Source organism: Nicotiana sylvestris, chromosome 7 (genome assembly GCF_000393655.2).
Source record: "Nicotiana sylvestris chromosome 7, ASM39365v2, whole genome shotgun sequence".
Classification (NCBI taxonomy): domain Eukaryota; kingdom Viridiplantae; phylum Streptophyta; class Magnoliopsida; order Solanales; family Solanaceae; genus Nicotiana; species Nicotiana sylvestris.
Genome location: NC_091063.1, coordinates 153,038,837 through 153,052,426, shown reverse-complemented (window position 1 = coordinate 153,052,426; position 13,590 = coordinate 153,038,837).

Sequence of the window (13,590 nt, the reverse complement as noted above, 5' to 3'; positions counted from 1 at the left end):
ATCCTTAACCCCCGCTAAGTTGAGCCATATTTTATTAAGGTATGTATCATATAATCATTTTGGTCATGGTAGTACTTATCTTATGCTCACTTTTTGGAAAATCTTGGGCATCTTAAATAATTCAAGTACATTGCAGTGATAAATTAATTATTTCCTTCGACGCTCAACTCTTAGATGACCTCAAAGTCATCAAACTAGCTACCCACTAATGACATACTTATAATATTCATGGACTTCCTGGATCAAAACATATCTTTAAGGCATTTTGAAGAACTGTGAGAAATGAATTGACAAGTAATAATTTCACATTAGTTTAATTACTTTATATTTATTGGATTGGAACATATAAATAATGTTAGTCACGTTCAATTCTTTTAACACATATATATCAATAATATAAAGTGAAATGAAACAGTAGGTTATTTTCAATTTATGGCCAGAATAAAATAAAATAGTAGGCTGTTTGCATGATATAACTTTATTACTGTTTCTTTTTCCCTACTCGTTTTTATTTCATTAATTGTTTATTAATATAATTATTTCTCTAACTTATTTATTTTTTATGATAGTATTCATTATGTCAAATTTATCAAAATTTGAATTTGTGGCACTTGACATCACCGGGAAGAACTATTTATCCTATTCGAGGGCGGATGAACCCAAAAATATCCTATTCGAGGGCGGATGAACCCAAAATATCCTATTCGAGGGCGGATGAACCCAAAATATCCTATTCGAGGGCGGATGAACCCAAAATATCCTATTCGAGGGCGGATGAATCCAAAATATCCTATTCGAGGGCGGATGAACCCAAAAATATCCTATTCTAGGGCGGATGAACCCAAAATATCCTATTCGAGGGCGGATGAACCCAAAAATATCATATTCGAGGGCGGATAGACCCATCTTCAAAACTTGAAATTGTCTTACCTCCGACTGTTTTTCTTAAAATCGTGCTGTCTTGCTATCTCTTAAAACTTGAATTGATTTCCTCATTCCTCCGAGAAAATTTTCGACAATGGCAGAAAATTTTCTGCCCCAGTTTTGGTGCTTTTCCTTGTGGCATGTTTTTTCGCCATTAATAAGATTTCCTTTTCCTGCTTCAAATCAAAGAAAATTTGTTAGTTTTAAAACATGGTGAGTGGCCGTGCCACTCCTGCTGGGGATGGTTTTTCCCTTTCTCCCTTCCCCGCTCTGTGTTTCATTACGCTATCAAAACTTGCTGGGGATGAATTTTCCTTTTCTTCCTTCCCCACTCTGTGTTGTCCGACCCTCTTGGAACTTGGTCGAAAATCTATTGGGAATGCTCCTACATCTCGATGATCTGCTGGGGGCCCTCTTGGGATTAGGTCCACAATTTTCTCAACTGTTGTTTTCCTGTTTTTCTCCCACTTCTCTTGGAAACTTGGTCCTCTTGGGATCTAGACCCATTCATCATTTGGTCTTGCGACCAACTTCTTTTCGCTTTATCGCCTTATCTTTGGTCTGTCCTATTCGCATTTTGCTTTGCATCATTTTGGCAACTGGTAGTAAGCTCTGAAAATCCTATTCAAAAACAAACTGCTGGGGAGGTAAAGTCTTTAAACCAAGAAATAAAAAAGTGATGATCTCAAAAAATAGAAAAAAAAGAAGTCTTTCTGAACAAATGTTGGGGAAAAGGAAAGAAAAGAACTTATCTGAATGATATAACTGATCCCAATGATCATGTCGCGCATTCCGGATTAATCAACCCAGTCTATTTGTATCAATCAACCCTTCGGACGGCCTCATGTTGCTGGGGATAAACAGGCAGTCAACCCTTTGCCAAATGCGGATCCTTTCCGCCAATCTTGTCTTGTCGCCTCATAGTGCCCTTCGAGGGGTTTTCACTAATAAAACTCTCTCGTTTATCTCAACTCCCATCGTCTTGTTGTGCCTGTGAAAGTTTTCACCGATAAGACTCTCTCGTTTTATTTCTCTCATCTTTCGTCACCTTATGGTGCCTGTGAAGGTTTTCACCGATAAGACTCTCTCATTTTATTTTATTTTTCATCTGGGGATTCGAGTGCTGTCGATATGACTCTCTTTGCTGGGGATTCTTTCGGCTATCAATTCATTTCCAGCTTATGATCTTCTTCTTTGCTGGGGATCAAAGTGTTATTCCCGACTTCCATTTGCATTGACTTGGCACTTCTCAGATACTGATCGGGAGGTCTTTTTTGGACATCAATACGAGTTTTTGTGTATGGTTAAAAAGGAAAAAGGGTTATCAAAAGTTCAAAAATAATTTTGATGGGTAATACAACTCTTGGAATCAAACTTTCTTACCAAAATTACAAACGCAAACTTCTGCCCCAATTTTGCTTGGGGATTTTTATTTTGTTACACTATGTTACATTATGCACACTATGTTACACTATGACCGAGCCGTGGGGCGCCTACGTATCCTTCTTTGAGGAATCAGGTCAAACGTAGTTCCCAATTCCTTTGTTTTTTTTCTTGTGACTTTTCTTTTGTCTTTATTATCATTATTATTATTTTTTCTTTTTCTTTCATTTTCATTATTGATTCCAAAAAGAGGGATATGAAAGAATAAGTAAGGCTCAAAAGGGGAAGCAAAAGATAAAGTGTTTGGATAGAAGAAAGAATTGTCTCCGTCACTTCATTCTCCGATAAATGCTAAGTACAAACAAACAACAATTACAATTACAAGAAATCATACATAATATCTCTTAACTGCGTCAGAATTGATAGCCATGTCGATGCATTTCCCTTCGATATCTGTTAAACATAAAGCGCCATTGGGCTTGCTTTGTTCAGATTGCGATAATCAACACACACCCTGATTTTTCCATCTTTTTTGGCCCTGGCACCACATTAGCCAACCAATCAGGATATGGAGCGACCCGAATAACCTTAGCATTCAGCTATTTGGTTACTTCTTCCTTAATCTTCACACTCATGTCGGTTTTAAACTTCCTCAATTTTGCTCGACGGGAGGAAATGCCGGGTCAGTGGGCAATTTGTGAACCACTATATTGGTGCTTAAACCCAGTATGTCGTCGTATGACCATGCAAAACGTTTTTGAATTCAATAAGTGCTTTGATTAGTTCTTCCCTGATGTTTGGTTTAATGTGGATGCTTATCTTAGCTTCCCTGATATCATCCGCATCCCCTAGATTGATGGCTTCCGTGTCATTTGAGTTGGGCTTTTTTTTTTCTTCTTAAAATTGGCTCAACTCTCTGTTAATTTCTTCGAAGGCTTCACCCTCATCGTATTCCGACTCATCATCACAATCTTGTACTATAAGTTTGAAATCAGATTGATTTTTTAGACAAGGTTGAAGACCCGTCGTGCATGTCATGTCATTAGAACCAGTATAAAGAGAACTGTTCAGAAGAGAAAAAGAAGAAGAAAAATTAAAACAAAATAAGGAATGAAGAAAAAAAACTTTCACTTTATTAAAATACGGGATAGCAAGGTTTCACACTTTGGCGAGCACAAAAAGAAATCTGGATTACAACCCTGGAATAATCCAGACAACAAAAAAGAAAATTAGAGCCCACTACCAAGACTCCCTTCGTATAGGAAGAGGAGTAGCCATTCAATTGTTGATTTTTGCTTTCAGGCCCACAAACTGTACATCTACCCCATTGGACCCTTTTCCCAACACCATAACTGGCTTGTCATCTACCTTTTCCAACTATACCACCGCTTTTCCACTGGTCGACGGATCATCATCACTGTTTGTGAGGGTTTCTTTAACTCCCCTCCTTCGTGCACTAGCTCAATCATGTGGGTTTCATGGTGTGCCGGCAACGGGTTCTGATTGATGTTGGGTGCCTCTGGTGTCTGAACCTCAATCTTGTTGGTGTCAATAAGATTTTGCACTGCATGTTTCAACTTCCAACACTTCTCGGTATCATGTCCGGGAGCCCCCGAACAATACTCACAGCTTACCGAGTGGTCCATATTTTTGGGAAGGGAATTTGGCAATCTGGGATCAACAGGACTCAACAAGCCTAACTGCCTTAATTTGTGGAACACGACAGTATAGGTTTCTCCCAACTCAGTGAATGTTCTCTATATTCTTTCATTTCTGAAAGCATGATTTCCCCGGAAACCTGCCTTTGGAGGGTTCATGTAGGCCCTTGGCGGCGGATAAGTGTTTTGTGGAGGTGGGTATGTATTTTGTGGAGGTGGATATGTGTGTTGGGGAGCCGGCGCGCGCCATTGCGGGCGAGCCGGAGGCTGAGTGTATGTCTGGGCTTGGTGTACGGAGAAGTGTGGTTCTTGTGGCGAGTAGTAGGGTTGTGGAGGGTAATTTGGAGTGTGAGGGTAGTTTGGGTGATGGGGTCTGGGTTGGTAGCGAGGGGAAGGACCTCTCGATCTGGACCAGTTGCCTGCCTCTATTGTCGCGACCTCTTCTCTCTTTTTCTTTCCAAGCGCACCTCCCGTGCCACTCTGAATGGCCTGAGTCGTTGCCTTGATTGCCGAGTAACTCAGGATCTTATTGGACTTATGTCCCTCTTCTATCATAACTCCCATTTTCACTACTTCATTGAAGGATTTTCCAGCTGATGTCACCAAGTGACCAAAGTATGTTGGCTCTAGAGTTTGCAGAAAATAGTCCACCATTTCGTTTTCCCTCATTGGAGGATCAACTCTGGCTGCCTATTCTCTCCACCGGAACCCAAATTCCCGGAAACTCTCCCCGGGCTTCTTCTCAAGCTTTAGCAATGTTAGACGGTCTGGGATTATCTCAAGGTTGTATTGGAAGTGTCCTACGAAAGCCTGTGCCAGATCATCCCAGGTGTACCACCTGCTCGGATCTTGTCTTGTATACCACTCCAGTGCTGACCCACTTAGGTTTTGGCCAAAGTAAGCTATCAACAGCTCGTCTTTGCTACCAGCTCCTCTCATCTTGCTACAAAAACCTCGTAGGTGTGCCACAGGATCGCCATGCCCTTCGTATAAATCGAACTTGGGCATCTTGAACCTTGCCGGCAATTGGACATCAGGGAAAGGGCATAGATCCTTGTAGGCCACGCTGACCTGGTGGCCTAACCCATGCATGTTCCTGAAGGATTGCTCCAGACTTTTGACCTTTCGAATCACCTCCTCATGTTCTGTGTTCTTAACCGGTTTCTCAGCTTCCTTTGGGATCCCAAATTGGGGTGTATATGTGTATGGCTCAGGAGCTTTAAAAGTGGGTTCAGGAGGAAAATATTGGGTGTCGTGAACTTGGAACAGTGGTTCACTAGACGATCTTTGTAATGTGGCTGGGGGAGGTGCCACAAAGACAGGAACATTTGGTGGTGGAGGGTTCTGATTGGGTGGCGGAGCTTGGGGATCATAGGCATCTCTCCTCTGATAGTAGTGGTGGCTTGGGAAGCTTGTTGAAGGGCCGGGGGAAGGGTATTCCGGCGTGTGTCCCGGTGGGGGAGTAGGAGTGACGGGTGGTTCGGGCCCCTTTTGCACCTTAGCCATGGCTAGCTGCATTTCATTCATTTCCAATCTCATTTTTTCTATATTGGCCATCGCCTCCTTCAGCATCTGATGTGTTGTCCTTTTCGACTCAACACTATTTTCTGAGCCAGTCATGCTTTCTGGTATAGGCCCTTTTGATCTTGTTTGATAATGGTATGGTGCCAGTACGCTTTAACAACTAACTGATATGGAAAAATAACAAACTTGACAGCGTTAGAGTTTTAACAGATATTGCAATTGCACGTTGGGGGATGCAATGTTCTTAGGCAGTTAACCATTTCTAACATGCTTTTGCTCCGACCGCATGCATCATCCCGACTTATTTTATTTGTGCCTCTTGCGAGTGTTTCAGAAACCTCTCTTTTTCTTTTTCTTTTTTCTTTTTTCTTTTACTCTCTCTCTCTCTCTTTTTTCTTTTCTTTTATTCACTTTCTCTTTTTCGTTTTTAGCGGTGGTCGAACCTTATGTAGATTGCCTACGTATCATATCCCTGCATGAATCAGACCTTGCGTAGTTCGGATCAATAAAAGATAAATAATAATAAAACATTTTTTTCAATTTTCATAATAAAACAAACTTGATTATAAAAGTTTAAAAACTGACCATACTAATAGACTTTGACAAAAGACAACAAACGGACTCGAAAATAAAATAACTCGCATACTCTAATCAAAGAATTAAAAACTCAAAAACAAACAACCAGATTCCTTCCCCTATATGCCAATTTTAACCAAATGGTTGTTTTTCAGACGTGGCCCATTCTCATTTTTACATGAAATTTAAGGCCGGGAAGGACTATTTTACGACCTTTCACAAACTTGTTCGTTCTTTTACGAAAATAGCCATTACTCTAAGGCTATCTCGGCAAGAACGGTTTAAGACATCACCGAAGCCGGGCCGGCTTATTTTAACTAAAAACCAAACGGTATTCACTTGACCACTGACTATTTTCTTGTTTTTCAAATAATAAAAGACCTGGTTTTGCAAACACGACATTTCAGCACTTCGGAGACGAAGATTTTAAGGTTGCGCGGGATAACTGGTCGCAACCCAAAAGAATGACCAAAGATGGTCATTTACGCAAAATCAGCCTTCCGGCGTCCCTTTCGAGAATATTCGGCTATTTTTGACAAAACGGCGTGACCCAACTTATTTATGACTCTTTTCTTGTTTTTTTTTCAAATTAGAATAAAAGACCCGGTATTGCAAACACGACCTTTCAGCACCTCTGGGACGAAGATTTTAAGGCTGCGAGGGTCAAAAATCAAAACATAACCAAAGGTGGTTGTTTATGCAAAATCAGTCTTCCGGCATCCCGTTTGGGAACATTTGGCTATATTTGACATGAGCGGCATTACCCGACTTATTTATGACAAAGATTCGACATTTTTTGGCTATTTTTGCAAAGGAGAGGTTGGACATCACCCGACTTATTTATGACAAAAGTTTTGACATGTTTTTCAAAATAGGAAACCCGATATAGCCAACACGGCCTTTCAACGCCTCGGGGACGTAAATTTTAAGGCTGTGTGGGTCAATCGGTCAAAATCTAAAAAAATGACCCAAAGATGGCTGTTTATGCAAAGTCAGCCTTCTGACGTCTCTTTCGGGAATATTCGGCAATGTTTTGACAAAACAGCGTCACCCTACATATTTATGACCTTTTCTCGTTTTTCAAAATAGAAAACCCAATATTGCAAACACGGCCTTTCAGCGCCTCGGGGACGAAGATTTTTAAGGCTGTGTGGGTCAACTGGACCAAATCTAAAAAAATGACCCAACGGTGGTTGTTTATGCAAAGTCAGCCTTCCGGCGTCCCTTTCGGGAACATTCGGCTATGTTTTGACAAAACAGCGTCACCCGACTTCTTTATGATGAAATTAAAATTTGACATATTTTTTGTGGCTATTTTAGCAAAAGGGGAGGTTGGACCCGATTAGGGCTGCCTACATATCTCACATCCGGTGAGAATAAAACCAGCGTAGTTCGCCACATATAAATTAAACTTTGTAAACAATACTCCTTTCTTTTCCAATAAATCAAACTAAAAAAAAAATTCAAAGTTTCGGCAGGGTTTTGACACTACTGGGACATTGGTTTTATTTTTTCTAAAAAAAAAAGTAGTTATCTCCCTACACTGCTATATTTTTTTTCTCTTTTTTTTTCTTCAAAATTCCTGATTTCAGAAGCCGGTCAGCATGCAGATCTGAAGCAAATAAATGTGCAAAACAAACAAGATGCAACAGGATGATCTTTTTCATTTCAGGTTGCTTGTCCTAGACGGACCCAACCCCTGTGTTGAGTCCCCTAAGCCAAATGCAACATGATGCAAATAAACGTTCCTACTAGGGATCCGACATTAAGTCAAGTTATTCTAGGTTCAACCTGGGTATATGTTCTAGACAGTGTACCCAAGCGGACAACTCGAGTTGAGGAAGGAGCTCCTTTCCGGGAACCAAAAGGCCAACCGGCTTATAAACTTTCCGAGCCTCTTTTATTTAGGGTATGACACTAACAGAATAGGGAGTCTCAACCAGTAAGCACATCCCCAGAGGTAAGAAGAGAAGGTTTCGGCACAGTTTATATGTACAGTTCAAATAATATCAAAGCAGTAAAAAGCATCATTTTGCATATTTTAGGCTAAAACATGTAATAAGATCAAATAATAAATAAAGCCAAATATAACAATTCATCTAAGCTTGAATTCTGAACCCTGAACCAGAGATTCTGGGTTACATCCCCAGCAGAGTCGCCAGAGCTGTCACACCTTCTTTTTCACCCGCGTAGCCCGCAAAAGGGGCGCGGAGGGGAGTTTTTCCAATTAAAGGACAATCAAAACGGGATTTATTTATTTATTTCAGAGTCGCCACTTGGGAGATTTATGGTGTCCCAAGTCACCGGTTGAATCCGAATCAAGGAAAATATTGACTCTATTTAACAGTCTGCGCACCAGAAATCCAGATAAGGAATTCTGTTAACCCGGGAGAAGGTGTTAGGCATTCCCGAGTTCCTTGGTTCTAGCACGGTCGCTCAATTGTCATGTTCGGCTTTATTATCTGATATAATACATGTTGAACATATGTGCGAATTTTAACTTTTAACCGCTTTTATTATTATTATTATTTTTATCGAGAATTGCAGCATCGTGAAAATATATCTCGAACCACGTCACATCAATGTACCCGTGGTTATCGACATATTTCGACTCTGTTGAGATTTGGATTTGGGTCACATAAATGTGCACCTGAGTTTAAGAAAATAAATTGTTAAAGGCGCGCCTAAAGCGACTAGCGTATCATTATTTTGGGTAAGGCCGTGAAATTTGCTAAACGACCGATCCCGGAGTTTATACAATTATTAACCATTTACTGAGGGCCCCGCAACTTGTACATTTTATTGGGTGAGGCTCATCTCATTTATTTTAAAAAAGGATAATCCTAAAGTGCCTACATTTTTTCTATTAAATTTGTCTCTAAAAATGAAAGAGAAAAGGTCCTAATTTATTTACATGCTTACGAATTGTTATAGTCGGGTTCCGAACGCAATTTGTTAAATCAGAATGTAAACACAATATGAACAGCCTGTTGGCCAACGTGGACCCAGGCCCAACGTGTATGGCACAAAACTGGATCTGAGCCATCTCATTCACATGTTACTACCTAGTTACATTATACTAGGCATGCTCACAGTTTGTTAAATTAAAAAAAAAAACTTGGCAATCTAATTTTAATCCTAAGACCATTTACATGCTGAAATTAACCAATAGTATCTAGCTAAACAATATTCCTACAAGTTCCGAAACGATCTATTCGTTTAATGAGATAACTGTTGAATGTTTAAGAATAGTCTAAATCAGCTAACATGCTTTTTGAGACATGATAATCATCCAACAATAACGAATTAACTGGACAGAGTTACTACACCATTTATTTATTTTTTAGGCAATACATAGACAGTTCGTCCACTAAGCTACTGTAAGATGTTCCATTATATATATCAAACAACTACATGATTCTGATTAGAGGAAGCTAAATAATGTATATATACAAATAAAATTCAGAATATAACTAAGATAAATTCAGAACTTCAACTCTTCATTTCATATTCATGCTTCATGTTTCAGTTTACAGTAACCAGCGTGTCAGTTGTGTACCTGATATTGGAAGCAAAAGAAAAGGAAGATCAGCAGGAATGCAGTAACATACAACAACAACAACAACAACACCCAACAACCAGTAACAACCAGCAACGAGAAACCAGTGACGGATTTTAAAATCAAACAAAAATCCAGCAATAACCAGTGAAGTAGTAGCAAATAACCGACCAAACTCAAGGAAACAAATCAAATGAAAATCCCAAAACACCAACAACAATCAACGGGCAGAAACAAAGTGATTTTTTTTAGATTGAAAGATCAGTTAATGTTTAATCCTTAAATCTTGACCCCTTTGTATATCCAGTGTATGCAGATTGTATATCGGGTGTATACTACTCTCTCTTTCGAATCTCCTTCGAAATTCTTTCTCAATATTCAGCCAATCCCCTATCCCCTTTAAATATTTTCGGAATCCTCTCCCTTTTCCCAATATCCAGACCCCTTATTTATAGCCAAACTTCAAACATTTAAAATTAAAATCCCACCATCTTCCACTCATCCCCCTTTAACTTCCACTACTTAATGTTTTGTCCCCACTATATTAAACAAATATATTAGTTCTCACTAACACATATCTTTTCTTTATTTAATTTTATTATTCCCCACTACCGCATGCTTTGTCCCCCACTATATTAAACAATGTATTAATTCCCCACCATCATGTCTTGTCCCCCACTACGTATTAAAAAATGTATTAATTTAATATTATTAGTACCTAGTGGACGAAACACTCAGATTAAATAATTGTTCAAATTTTTAATTCCAAAAATACCCCTCTGAAATTATTGAAATTACCATTCTACCCCTGAAAATACTGCAATTTACCATTCTACCCCCATCAGCTATAACCAATTCACCTAATCAATTCTAACCAAAATACAGTAGCTATAACCAATTCCTAATCAAATTCAATCAACAAATTCAAACTAAATGATGAACAACAAAGAAACAACTGGAATTATTTTGACTGAACAATATTTTTTAACAACAAATGAACACGAATTAAATCTAAATTAAACAACAAAGATGAATGATTCAAACGATTAAACTAACACCCTTCTATATTAAAACTAAACAAAAACAAATGAATGAAAACAAACCGGAGAAATAATCAAGAAATGAAAAACAAAGAACAAGAAAGGAATCAAACATATACTGATTTCAAATCTGAGAATATCAAACAAAATACGGACAGAAATGAAATTTAAACCAACTAACCGGAAATGAACAACGATGAACTCGAACCAAGACTGCCAACGACCTAATGGATCTCGACTTCAATGAAAACCCACCTACTGGACCTCGACGAACTCAGACTGGACCTCGACGAGGCAGTCATGGTGAAGAAAAAGAAGACGAAGAAGAAGCAACAACAACAGCAGCAATGCTGCTTGTCGCGGACGGGGAAGTTGATGGTTTTTCCGGCGACTTGGGGTGAGCTCGACGAAGGCAGCAACAATGGTGGCTTGGGTGGTGTTCATGGATGAGCTGGGACGAAGAAGAAGGAGAAGCAACGCAGCAGCCATGCTGCTCGTTAATGGCGGACGGGGGAGGGCAGTAGCAATGATGGTTTGGACGTGACGACGATGGTGGTTTTAGGGTCGTCGAGCAGCAAAAATGTTTGGTGACTCACGTTGCTGGACGAAGCAGAAGAAGAAACAACAACACAGCGGGACAATGAAGAAGAATAAGAAGGCGCAGCAGCCATGGGAGGTCGATGGAGCTCGACGAAGAGGGGTGTTGTTCGTCGATGAAGACGTAGCTTGGGCAGCAGCTGGTCGTGAGGAGGAGGCTGGAACTGGAGCTTGGGGTCAGCCATGGGAGCTTGGGAGCAGAAGCAGCCATGGGAGGGAGCTTGGGGTGGAGAAGGAGAAGAAGAGGGGGGGGGGGATGGTTTTTTTTAGAGTTTTTTAGGGTAATGAAAAAAATGAAAATGGGGGTTGGGATTAGTTTGGGTTATGGGGCGGACTGGGTCGGGTCGACCCAGTGAGGTTTTGGATTGGGTAGAGGTGTTTTGGGCCTAAATTTAGAATTGAAGAGGAGGCCCAATTCCGAATTTCTTCTATTTTTTGTTCTCTTTTCTTTTACTTATTAATAAAACTAAAATGCTAAAATTAAATTATAAAAACCAAAATTATCTTAAAATACTAATTAACTCCTAATAATAATTATCACCCAAAATTAAACATCAATAAAAAATAAAATCACACAATTTGGACATTAAATGCTAAAAATGCAAAAGATGCCTATTTTTGTAATTTTCATTCTTGTAAAACAAACTTAATTACTCATAATTGCAAACCTAAATCCTAAATGCAAATGCGACATATTTTTGTATTTTTTATTAATTTAGCAAATAAACATGCACAGACAAAATGCAAACAATACAAGAAAAATAACACAAAATTCACAACAATTGCAAACAAATTTAAATTGTTTTATTTTTGGAATTTTTTGGGAGTACTTCTCATATAGGGCAAAAATCAGGTGCTTACAAAGCCCACAAGTTATCATAAAGTCTTCCCATTGCAATTGGCTTTTGGTCAGGAGCCAAATATTTCCCATCTTAGAATCTTTGGTTGTGCGATATATGTCCCGATTGCTTCACCACAACGCACAAAGATGGGTCCCCAAAGAAGGTTGAGGATATATGTTGGATATGAATCTCCTTCTATTATGAAATATCTAGAGCCGATGACTGGAGATTTATTTATGGCAAGATTTTCTGATTGCCATTTTGATGAATCAGTATACCCAACATTAGGGGGAGAAATAAGCAACTGAAAAAGGAGATAGATCGGAATGCATTATCATTGTCTTATTTAGATCCTTGAACAAATCAATGTGAACATGAGGTTCAAAAGATTATTCATTTGCAAAATATTGCAAATTAATTGCTAGATGCATTCACTGACATACCAACTGTGACTAAGTCACATATTCCAGCTACTAATGCTCCAATTCGAGTTGACATCCCGGTAGGACAATCAATTAAAGCAAATGAGTCTATACCATGCTTGAAACGTGGTAAACCAATCGGTTCTAAAGATAAAAATTCTCGAAGAAGAAAAGGAGCAAATGATCAAAGTGATCATAACACGGAGGTAGTGGCTCAAGAAGATCCCCAAGACGTAACAAAAGATAAGACCTTAAGGGAGGTCCAGGTACCTGAAAATAATGACAATGAAGAGATGTCAATAAGTCACGTCTCAACAGGAAAAAGATGGAACTGAAATAATATTGTTATCGATAACATTTTTGCTTATAATGTTGCTATTGAAATAATGCAACAAGATGAAGATCTTGAACCAAAATCTGTCGATGAATGTAGATAGAAAAATGAGGCAGAGTTAACTTCACTTGAAAAACGTGAAGTTTTTGAACCCATAGTTCGAACACCTGAAGGTATAAAGCCAGTAGGGTACAAATTGTGCGAAAACAAAATGATAAAAATGAAGCCGTTAGATATAAAGCACGACTTATGACACAAGAGTTTTTGCAAAGGCCTGGCATTGATTATATGGAGACATATTCTCCTGTAGTGTAAAGACCCGACCGGTCATTTTGAGATTTTGCACTTTGATCGCCAGTTCTCGGGCATGACTCGCCCCATGTGATGTATTATGACTTATGTAAATCGTTGGTTTTGGTTTGTAGGATCATCAAAATAAACTTGGAAAAGCAGTTCCCAGTTTGAAGCTTGAAATTTGAAAGGTTTGACCAATATTTGACTTATTTGTATATGATCTCGGATTGGAATTTTTATGATTTGTTTAGCTCCGTTAGGTGATTTATGACTTAGGAGTATGATCGGAACGAGGTTTGGAGGTCCGCAGTAGAATTAAGCTTGAATTGGCGAAGTTGATATTTTGGCAATTTTCGGTTAACATGCGAGATTTTGATATAGGGATCAGAATAGAATTCTGAGAGTTGCAGTAGCTTCGTTGTGTCATTTGGGATATG